This window comes from Macrobrachium rosenbergii, chromosome 28 (assembly GCF_040412425.1).
Source record: "Macrobrachium rosenbergii isolate ZJJX-2024 chromosome 28, ASM4041242v1, whole genome shotgun sequence".
Lineage (NCBI taxonomy): Eukaryota > Metazoa > Arthropoda > Malacostraca > Decapoda > Palaemonidae > Macrobrachium > Macrobrachium rosenbergii.
The window spans coordinates 15,877,265-15,890,000 of record NC_089768.1 but is presented as its reverse complement, the minus strand read 5'-3'; the positions used below and the strand labels follow the sequence as shown (position 1 = coordinate 15,890,000).

General features: G+C 38.0%; 1 protein-coding gene across 6 annotated transcripts in view; it reads left to right on the top strand.

Moving 5' to 3' along the window:
- LOC136854075 (transcription factor cwo-like) overlaps positions 1-12,736 on the top strand; it is a 220,957-nt gene that overhangs the window by 106,560 nt on the left and 101,661 nt on the right. The gene's annotated exons all lie outside the window — the stretch shown is intronic.

Here is a 12,736-nt window from a genome sequence, read left to right as displayed (position 1 = left end):
TAACGCTGCCCATTATATAAAATTACTCCCAAATACCTATAAAAACCAGTTGTTTCAATTTTTCTATAAACCATATATCAACATTTACGGCCCAATCTTCCTGGTTTCCATTTGTCTTCATATCCTTACTCTTGTTCATAGGTACTCTCAACTTTCTCCTTTAGTGGTTAGTGTCGTGGCATGCCACTCAGATGTCGAGGGTTTGCGTCTCTCCCAGGGCGATGAAAAATCACAGGCGCTGTATCATGATCGGTTACTGCTGCAGTGTGGGGTCTGTAGTGGGAGGTTGAAACCAACATTCTTTGGAAGCTTGAATTTCAAGGCAATGGCCCCTGTGTGCTTGTTCCATTTGAATATGTGTTATCTAATAATAATAATAATAATAATAATAATAATAACTTTTACTATTTCATTAGAGTTTGCAGTTTTTCGTGACTATCTTAAATACGTGCTGTATCATCTGCAAACATCTGCCATTCCATACTCCGTTCATGCTTCATTTTCTTATTCCACAACTTTGCACCTACGTCAGTGTCGGTTCTCCAACCTCTCGCATTATTCAATCCATGCCATCTTTACATACTCTTGTTCCAGACCCACTTGAATACGAAATCCATCACTTTCCCTTCCACATATTTTCACAAACGATTTGCTTCCTTCATAAAAACTCTCTCAGTCTCTCCCAGCTTTCTTCGATACCATAGTTCCTCTACACCCTCCACTTGATCTCCGTATGGTTTTATCATCTACTTTTTCGTGACCCATGGGAGGCATCACTTAAGATTCTTTGCAGCGTCCCCTCGGCTCTTAGCGGCGACCCCTTTCATTACTGCATCTCCTTTTATATTCTCATACTTCCATCTTACTTTCCAACCTAACCTAACAGTTGTTTCAGATTGTAACCGCTAGGTTTTCCTCCTGTGACACCTTTCATACTTGTTTATTGTCAGTTTTCCTTACAGCGCTGAATGACCTTTAGGCGATTGACCTTTGTCCTAAATTCTATATTCTGTTCTGTACTTTTTCGTTGTCTATGTGTGGCACCTGCAGTTTTTTTTCTCTTTATTTTCAAGTGTATCACAAAACTGCATCATAATAAATTATGGATGCACACACCCTACAGTATTCCTTGCCCAAAGCCACTATGTTCCACCCTTATCAATCCTTCTGTCATCAACCTTAATTTCTTAAAAAAAAAAAAAAAGCATACTTGTTATTCTGTCTTTTCATTCTTGATTTTCTTAGTTGCCCTTCTTACAACCTCATCTGTCACTCCCACAAGCATTCTCAAAACTTTATTAACTCCTTTTCACTCTTGTGTCATTCAGCTCTGCCTCTCGTCTGTCTTCTACTTTCAACAAATATATATACGTATATATATATGTGTGTTTGTATATATATAATATATATATATATATATATATATATATATATATATATATATATATATATATATATATATATATATATATCGTGGCACAATTCAGTGATACAGCAGTTGGCACGGGCTTGCAATGCCATTGGTTTGATCCGGACTTGCCTTCAGTCGACCGTATCCTAAATGGACACCAGCGTTATTTGGGAGTCACAGAAATGGCAGGGGCCCAGCAACTTCATCTGAAGAAGAACTGCAGAAAATAGGATGACTAGGGCCTCTTATATTGGACAAAAAGTATATGTAAACATTTCTCTAAATGGATTGTATTTCTATGTATTTATCTGTTGTTATAGTCATTATTACTTTTTAGTTTCCATGCGCAATGCAGTACAGTAGAACACAGCATGTTATTATTGGTATATATATAATAAATAAAAATATTTGTCAACAGCCGTAGGTTAATGAAACGTGGGTTGGTCATTCCGCAGAGTTTTGTATCCTGGAGACTTCTGAGGGTCGTTTGTGTGCCTTTTTATGCCTAAATTCACGAAGTCATCCATTGCTTTAATTCTCATGAAGAAGGTAAAGTTTGAACCTCGATACGTTGACCTGTTTAGTTACATTGGCAAATGAGAACGAAAAATGAATTAATATTCCTGGCACGTTTTGGTGAACTTGGCCAAGCGTCACTCGGAGAAATTTTGCGATCTCTATGTAGGCCCTGAAAACTGGCCAAAAACGTGCGGGGATAAGCCCGGAAGCTCTCTCTCTCTCTCTCTCTCTCTCTCTCTCTCTCTCTCTCTCTCTCTCTCTCTCTCTCTCTCTCTCTCTCTCTCTGTCATGTAGTTAGGGAGCTGTATTGGTTTGTTTCAGTTTGTATGTCTTTTGGTTGAAATTTTTTATTTTTCAATTCAGAGTTCTTACACTCCTCCACTCTGTTCTTTTATAGTCGGTATGAGAGAGAGAGAGAGAGAGAGAGAGAGAGAGAGAGAGAGAGAGAGAGAGAGAGAGAGAGAGAGAGAGAGAGAAAGGGAGGGATTCGGATGACTATTGTTGATAATGATATTTTTGTATGTGACATCTTGCAATCTACATGAAGACACTTTCTGGCGCAAGGGACATCTCCAAACATATAACTGTTATACGTTTAACATGTTAATTTGTACAGTCATTGTTGTTTTGGTTTTTTATTGATACATGCATTACACTGGGAGAAAACAGTAACATTTCCTTATATTATAGTTTTAATTCGCGAGAGTCCTTTTCAAAGGAGGTAAACTCCTCCCTCCTAAAGTGAAAGGTATGATTATCCCGTTAGTATCGTATGCAAACAAAAACAAGTGAAAAATGCGCCGAAGTTTCTTCGGCGCAATCGAGTTTTCTGTACAGCCGCTACAGCGTATAATCAAGGCCACCGAAAACAGATCTATCTTTCGGTGGTCTCGGTATAATGTTGGATGAACCGCGAACCGTGAAACTTTAACCACGGCCGGCGGTGGCCTATCCAATATCATTGCCAGAAGCACGATTATGACTAACTTCAACCTTAAGTAAAATAAAAACTACTGAGGCTAAACGGCTGCAATTTGGTATGTTTTACGATTGGAGGGTGGATGATCAACATACCAATTTGCAGCCCTCTAGCCTCAGTAGTTTTTAAGAGGTGAGTACGGACAGATTAAGTGCGGACGGACATACAAAGCCGGCACAATAGTTTCTTTAACGGAAAACTAACAACAGCTATGACGCTCATACGTCCAGGGCCAAAATGCATCTTGTATCCTGAAGGAAGTACGAAAAAAAATGCTGATTTTTTAACGGAATTTCTAGTTACGGTCAGATGCTGTGTGGGTCCTTGGCAAAAGCATGAAAACCTCTAACAGCTTTTAAAATTCCTAGAATTTCTTTCGGTTTACGTTGTGTCGAAGAATGAAGTTTCTAGTATTCTTTGACCTCTGTTCTAACTATATATATATATATATATATATATATATATATATATATATATATATATATATATATATATATATATATATATATATATATATATATATATATATATATTTTTATATTTTTATACAATCATGAAGCTACAAACGCTTAATATGAAATTCACGTATAAGTATATATATATATATATATATATATATATATATATATATATCAGACTGGAGTCGCAAGTATCGGTGTTAAATAAGCACAGGCCAACAAACCAGATTGTTGAACAATAAATACTGAATATATAAGCACAGGCCCAAACCAGATTGTTGAACAATAAATTGAAATTGGTGTCTTTCAATGTTGGGAGTTTCTTCCGGGATTCTTGTTTGGAAAGAAATGGCAAAGCCTTTACAGAAATGGGCGGGGCGAACTTGTCCTCATCGCTATCTTGTTTCGTGTGAAATTCCATTTTATTTTAAGATCGATAGCAGGTCATTACCTGGAAAATAACTTTAATGACGACATACACTGCATTTCTGAGACCTTGCTATTTTTGTTTTTCCTCTTTGTAATCAAGTAATTCCACACGCCTTGGTCAAGTGCTGCCATCTTTTGGCAGTGGACGCCGTCTCGCGGTGTTCAGTTCTCGTATCCCACCCACCCCTCCCCCACCAGTACATGCAATACAGAATCAAAGTAGCTTTCGTGTCTTGTATCATGAGTAATAATCTCATTGCCATTTTAGTGAAAAAAAAAAATGTATGGGGTTATATAGTTCTATATAGGCAACTAGCAACCGGCTCGCTTGCCCCAACGAGCCAGCCAGCCAGCAGCCACACGTGTTTGGCCTCGTGCGCCCTACACTCGATATCTCGTCTTGCCTCCCCCCGCTCTCTCCCTCCCGGGTCCTAGTCAGAAACCCAGGACACCCACAGGGGCCACCCTTCCTCCCTAACACAGCCAGACAGGCACCTCGTCTCCTGTCCTTCTGCTCTCTATGTCGTAATTTACTAATAAATCACTGAAATTTAATCCGTTTTGGACATTAATAGCGCCGAAAGGCAGGAATTTCCAAAGGATGACTGTGCTCGGTTAAACATCTAATAGTTGGTACCTTACCACCAGGAAGCATTTCAAGACCTGTTTTTTCAATAACCTGTTTACCGTGTGTAGTCGCTGTAGCACTTTGGAATTACGTACCGTTTCGCCCGTTGTTTTCAGGGAAGCGATTTAGACTTTGACCTACTTAAATAGGTTTGTGCGCACGGTTTACTGATCGCTTATTTGCCGTCAGCTGATGTTACAGTATTCATAGACTAGGCACCGACGCCCAAACAAACGTTGCATTGTTTACTGAAAGCATTTGTCTTGTTTACAGAAAAGTCTTTGTAGTGAGTTTTTGTCACAACAGTGTTCATACATAGTACACTTGACAGAAGCCGCTATTAATAACGTTCTCAAATATGGTTAAAACTCCACATTTGTATATACATTTGTATATTTGTAGTCATGTAAATATAGACTCACATATGTATATGTGTATGTATATATGTATGCATAAATATGCACTCAACTGTTCATCTTTTAACCATAACAAAAAATCACGAGACTTAAATTTTTGGGCCGTTCTCATACATGATATATAATGTATAACATGTATGAGAATATATACATAATCCGTTGGATGGATCAACTTAAACTAATGGATGACATTCAAAATTCGAAGATGATGTTGTACACAGGAAAACAAAGAGAGGGAAGAAGTGCCATCTGTGGCATTGCGAAATAAATCATTCGGAAGAAAGTGCCAAGGGCCAAAGTTTCTGGAAGGAGAGGGTCGCACTTGTGTTGTTGGTTAAGAGAGGGGGAGGAGGAAAAGAAGACGAAGGAGGAGGAGGAAGAGGTGTGAGGGAGTGAGGAAATTTAGAAGCCATGTATATATATATATATATATATATATATATATATATATATATATATGTATATATATATATATATAATATTTTTATACTGTATATATACACACATACAGTGTGTGTATAGCATCCACTATAACTCCTCTACTTCTTCACAGTTTCTGAATACGCTTGCCACTACAAAGCCTTGAATCTAAGCGGATCAAAAGTGTGAAGAATGTGAGAAGTTGAGAGGTCTCTGCTGCTACTACAAATACATATATCTTCAGGTAAGAACAAAAGAATATATATATATATATATATATATATATATATATATATATATATATATATATATATATATATATATATGTGTGTGTGTGTGTGTGTGTGTGTGTATAATTATATATTTATATACATACATACATATATAAAATGTGGATTCAAAACATTATGATTTTCTTATAATTCTTTTCAACGGAGGATAACAGATCAAGTGCTCAAAACCCTATATGTCGTTGGCTGTTTGGTGATTGTCACGCCACGACAACTGTGAGAATGCTAGTCCTAATTTCCAGCATCTCCCAGAACTGGGTATAGTGACTGTATTGGCCTAGGGAAAAGAGGCCCCAGGTCAGGTCAGAGGAAGGCGCCCAAGGTGAATTAAGAAGGTAAGATCTGGGTGGGACATGGTACGCTATTGGTACCCTCTAGGGTTGGGCAGTGTCCTTGTAATAGTAACTTTAACACAGCTACCTTAGCAATTATAAATCGTGTAGATTGAAGACATGACAGATGTAAATGGGGCAATAATTTTGTAGGGAAGTCAACGTGCTGTTGATGTCTTTGAAGCAGCTAATCTTGGGCAAGTTTTCTGAAAAGTTGGTTCATCCTTGACTCTGTGGTTAGAGGGTGTACATGGTAGTTATTATCGTCTTTTTGCAATTTGACTGCCCTTTTTGTATGTGTGTGTGTGTGTGTGTGTCTCAAATGCGAAATTTCTTGGTGACGTATGTTGGAATGGCCAGTAGTTGGGTCACATAATGTCATCAGTAGTTCCAATTGGTTCCGTGGGTTGGTGACTTCTGGCCAATGTAGGGAATCAGATGATGTTTGACGACTTTCGTCTCGTCTCTTATCTGTAACCACATGAAAAGAAGTTTTTCAGAAGCATCACTAAAGGATAAAGCAGATATAGCTAAAAATAGCACATGGATGATTGCCCCCTCAAAAGCATATCTTCAATCATTTTTCATGACTCCTTGTTTGTTATGGTAGTTGGACTAATTGTATGACTTCAAAACAGCGGGGAATTGGCCTTGTACCTACATTATTTTTGAAAGAGCTTTTGTTCGACGTGGGCACGTGTGTTGCCATTTAAATACGCTATTCGGACTTTGACACAGAAGCGTATTGATCGAGATTTGAAGGGCAACTTAAAGTCATGATGTTTTGTGTCTGATTCGTGAATGTATGCAAGTGGCAGGTAAGTAGTAGGGGCCGTCATCGTATTAACTTATGACAAGTCCCTTGGTATAGAAAGATATTTTTTATGTAACATTTCAAGTACACACAATCACTATATATATATATATATATATATATATATATATATATATATATATATATATATATATATATATATATATTTATTTATTTATATAATGTGCGAAGCAGGAACTCTTCATGAAAAAAGGTGAAGAGACAATTTTTAAACCTGTTGTGTAGGAAAAGTGTTTGAGATAATCAAAGCGGGGGAATATACTTGTCTTCAGTGGTTCAGCAGATGAAGTTGGACCCAAGTACATTACGTGAAAGGATGGAAAGGTGGGAGTATGAATTGAGTTCTTATTAAAAGGGGTATTTGTCTGGGAATTATCAACATTCAAGAAATGTATACTACACGTTTTTTTTTTTTTTTTTTTTTGTAGAATGTGACCAAATTGGAGGAGAGTTCATGAAGGCTATTATATTTGCAAATGGTGTATTGTGTATAATAAATCAAACTAGAGAAGGGCTGGTGAAGGTTATTATACGTGCAAATGGTAAAATCTTACAAGGAAACTTGATCAAGGTTAAGGACTAATAAAAGCACACACACACAGTAAATAAGACAGAGATCTTGGTATTATAAACGAATTGGAAAAAAAAGCGTATTGAATCATTTCCACGTAACCCTAAATCAAACGGACCAGGAGACCGACAGCCAATCGAATTAAAACATAACCCTTTCAGCGGAGGTAACAAATTATAAAAACAAGGAAAGGAGAGATGAGGAGGGACTGGGAGATGAATAGCGTCGTGGAAGGGGAGAGAGAACATCCTGTAGGCAAATTGACGTCCCAGGGAGCTATGCATTGTAGTGACGGCACGTGGTGCAACCAATAGGAGATCGAGAATAGCATCGACAAAGGAAGCTAAAAGCAGGATGAAAGACTTGGCAGAACATGACATTGGAGGCCTCAAGGCGACTGTCAAGATGATTTATTTAGGGCCCATTCAGTATCTGGATTTAATATATTCAGCATCCTTTACAAAGGTGTTCTTGGGAGGCGAGGAAACAGAAATTGAAAAGAACAGTGCGTAGTTGTTAGGAGACATGGGACTGAAGAAATAAATGAGAGAAAAGTGGAAAAAATTGGGTTGGTTTTGGATTACAATGGAAAAGCACTTTCATGAGATTTACGATAGAAGATGCTGTACGTTAGAAATATGAGTTATCTATACTAAGATGGAAGAAAATTTATATATCTGAGGAGCTGGCGGAAAGTGTGGGTAAATTGTGAGTATGTAACATATCAAGAAAGTATGACTGTGACAAATAGAAATTATGATTATACTTGTAATTTGATTCTACTTGTTATTGCGTTGGGGTTTAACGTAGCCGGCGCCTTCAGTTAGCGGGGTACCAGGCTTAATTACGAACATGGAATGCACGTTGTATTATGTGAGAATAATCCTTGATGAATTCAGTGGTCTCAGAAACTCACAGTAGATGTGAGACTCGGGGTTGGGGTTATAGGACAGATACATACCAAAACCACTTGACAAAGTAGGAAGCTTTCATTCGACCGGTTTCATGTGTTGTCATGACAGACATTTTTCAAACCATTTTTGACAGAAGCCGATTGTCTGTTGCTAGTCTGTGAAAATGAAAGGAAGAAGCCGATTAGGAAAGGAAGCGCATGGTAGACGATACAGTTACAGTTACACTGCAGCGTGAGGGAAATTGAAGAAGCTTTCCAAATATAATACAGATGGCTTCTGGCAGTCTTACGCGAATGCTTGACGTTCTAGAAGCTTCTTTTGACGCAGCTAACTTCGTTGAATGATGTAAGCGCATGCACAGTCCAGACCTTCTTTTGTCGATTGTTTTTTGTGAATCTGTAATCGCATCTTAAACTGCTGCGGTTTCCTGTGATTTTTTTTATATTATCACAAGAGTATCTCATAAGTGCCACCAAGTGCCTGTTAATGAATACATCAGTTAATTCCAGATATACCGGCAATCTTTCTCAGCGAACCAACCAGATATGACGCACGAACAACCGTCGATCATAAGAGGAAGCAGGAAAGGCGACTGAACTCGACTGTGAAGTCACGTGAAAATTGTTTATGCGGGAGAGGTGGTGGGACTGGGGCTGCCGCTCGTGATGGTAGGGAAGGGTTGAGGGCGGGGGGCCGTTGTTAGGTTGGTGATGGCGAGTTGGGTGTGGGGGGTGGTATGTATGTGATGGAGGGTCAGGGGTGGGAGGTGGAGGTAGGGGAGGTGGCCAGTGACTCCTTACGGGGTTTACCTATCACACTCTTGAAAATAGCGCTTGCGTGCGGCCTTTAAGCTCAGGTTACAATGCAAAAGGTTTTCGTTTGAACGAAACTGCCGAGGAACAAGCCAGCAGCCGCTGCTTTAGCGCCGTCACGTGCATCGAGGGATTTATTTAAGAGAACTTTTTTTTTTTTCCTTATGCTCTTGCCTCCAGCTCCCCCTCCCCCCGTCCGCCGACCAACATCACGGGAGTCAGGGAGGGGGCGAGGATACCAGCTGAAGTATTGATCTAAAAGTGACAGGTAATTGGTGCATTAAGCGAATTCACATTTTTCTTTACCCTGTTAAAAGTCATTTAAATAAAATATTATATATATATATATATATATATATATATATATATATATATATATATATATATATATATAATTATATATATATATATATATACACAGTTAATTAAGGCTTCATAGAACATTGTTCTTAATGGTAGACTTTAACATTGAAATATCACAAATCGACGAGTGGTACACCGGCATTGTGATACTCGACCGTGTTAACAGATGGTCACGTGACTAAAGAATGGGCTACCGGAACTCTGGCTGGACCGGTTTCATTTCAGGCAAAACGATGAAAACTAACGAATCTACTACTGCTTCCTGACACGTTTCTTGCTTATTCTCAACAATTTCTAGACTATTCTCTCTCTCTCTCTCTCTCTCTCTCTCTCTCTCTCTCTCTCTCTCTCTCTCTCTCGCTTCTGGCAACGCTGAAGTCGAATTAGAATTCGAGGACTGGGTTTGTGAAGAGGAGAGGAAATGTCTGCTGATCACAGCGCATACACGTGATTCAGCGCCAAGGAGAGAGAGAGAGAGAGAGAGAGAGAGAGAGAGAGGAGAGGTTAATATCGTCACTAGGGTAGTATCTGTGACATCGTTGTAAGTTGTTATTTACTTATTGTCATTTTGCAGAGTTGATCTTTTTTCTCTTTGTTTCTTCTTCGACAGTAGCATGATTAACTGAAGTAGTGAGTTTTCTGCCGCAGCATTTAATCAAATTCGTGGGGAAGCGAGGGAAATTGAGAAAACATTAACAAAGCCCCCCAAAGATTCGTATAAATAAAAGAAAAATATTAAATGTAAATTAGGAGTCAAAGGGACAGCAAAAAGTTGTCTTGGTTAAGAGGAATGTGGAATCTAAACATCCATCTTTGAGGAGTCTGTGACAGACAGACAGACAGACAGACAGACAGACAGAGAGAGAGAGAGAGAGAGAGAGAGAGAGAGAGAGAGAGAGAGAGAGAGAGAATGTTCAGCATTCATAAGACTCAAATATGACCTATATAAATACTGATTTTTGACCTTTGAGATATATATATATATATATATATATATATATATATATATATATATATATATATATATATATATATATATATATATATATATACATACATACATACATACATACATACATGCATAAGTTTACATGCAAGTTTTCTAATGCCGTGCGGGTTACGTTAAGCCAATTTATATTTTCCATTAATTCAATTCGTACATTGATTACAGTCTTATTTATCCCGTTTCATCACTTTATCCTAGAAAACTTAAAAACCAACACTGAAAAAAAATGTAATTGTAATTTGTTCCGAAACATGTCACCAAAGCGAGAAGAGAGGTATCTCGACCTAGGCTGATTGATGACTTTTCATACTTTTTGACGTTCTTTGATGGGCCCTTTTGTACCTTATAATATATATATATATATATATATATATATATATATATATATATATATATATATATATATATATATATATATATATATATATATATATATGCATCAGTAGCACGTCATCTCCCTCTGTGTACATAATGCCACCCACTACGTATAAGTGTTACTGTGTCACTGTGTATTTAAATTTCCTTATGACTTTTCATAAGTTTTATTATCAGGCCATACCCGGAATATTTAATATATATATAGTTCTTGATCGGTGCCTCCATCCAGTAATACAAGATTTCATTTTATTTTTGTAACAAGTGACCTTTGTAAGTTATATATAATAGTTTAGCTCTGCATGTTCTGCTTTTTCTCAGTAATGAAACTTTTTCGGATTTTTGTATTTAATCTTTACAGTAAACCATTGTGAACTTTCGGTAGCAATAATTGTTTCATGTAATATGTAGAATTTTAGCTTTTAGCACGGCAAAAGTAGTAGAATTGTAACGATTAGATATGGTCACGTACTCAGACTTACACCACACACAGATATATGTATATTATATATACAGTATATGTATATGTATATATATACACACGTGTGTGTATGTGTATTTCTGTGTAAATATATATATGTGTATATATACATAGCTAAATGTATAAGTATGTGTTTGTACGACTCACGAGGAGAATTTACAAATCCAAAGCTTAAGTATTTAAGACCGACCTTTAAATCATGCAACCCCGCTAACCCTGTCGTTACCTCCAGACCTTTACCCTTGGGCAAGGAATACGTGTTTCTCCTAAGTTTTACTTGTCATCTACTTGAAATTACATACCTCTTCGTTGGAGTATTTGAAACGTGATGGTATTCGTAGAAAGAAGTTATATTTTTATTTGAATTCTTATCGCTTAAGACATTAGCGCGGATTGACGCATCAGCGTTAACCAGATTTCACCGGTCACCAGATTCTCGAGTTTGGTGAAGGGGCGCCCTGTTGTTTTGTGCCAGCTTGTGGGTTATCTCTGAATAAGTATTTTGGTGTCGTAGAAGATGCGCCATTGTTTACAAGCGGTATCGTGTTTTTGTTTTCCTTAATTGGTGGTCCCCCGTAGTGGGGGCAGTGCCGTCAATGCACCTCATGCGGTGCACTGTAAGCATTACTTAAGGTTCTTCGCAGCGTCCCTTCGGCCCCTAGTTGCAACCCCTTTCATTCCTATTATTGTGCCTCCGTTCATAATCTCTTTTTTTTTCTTCTTACTTTCCACTCTCTCCTAACAATTGATTCATAGTGCGACTGCTTTGAGGTTTTCCTCCTGTTAGGCCTTTCAAACCTTTTTATTGTCAGTTTCATCTTCAGCGCTGAATGACCGCATAAGTCCCCGCGCTTGGCCTTTGGCCTAAATTCTATATTCTATATTCTATTTATTGGCGGTCTTCAGAACGAGAAACTGATTGGCATTTTCTAAACTGTGAAAAGGTGACTTTGGAAAAGGTGACTGAAAGTGAAAGAAGAAAAGGAAAGAGCGGGCTGGGAGACAGATGTGGCTCCTTCAGCCATCAGTAGAAATACTCAGAAATTTTAGGTCATTAGTAAAACAAACAAGTAAAAAATGCGCCGAAGTTTCTTCTGCGCAGTCGAGTTTTCTGTAGTGTATAATGCTGTATGAAACTCTCAGTCACGGTCTATGAAGCTCTCAGCCGCGGCCTACGAAACTTTCAGCCACAGTCTGCTGGTGGCCTGTGTCGTTGGCGCTTGTAGCGGTGTCAGATGCACGATCCTGGTTAACTTTAACCTTGAATACAATAAAAACCATAGGGGCTAGAGTGCTGCAATTTGGTATGCTTGATGATTGAAGGGTGGATGATCAACATACAAATTCGCAGCCCTCTAGCCTCAGTAATTTTTAAGATCTGAGGGCGGACGGACAGGCAAAAAGCCATCTCAATAATTTTCTGTAACATCTCAATAGTTTTCTTTTACAGAAAACTAAAAAAAAAAAAAAAAAAAAAAATTTTTTTTTTTTTGAGCC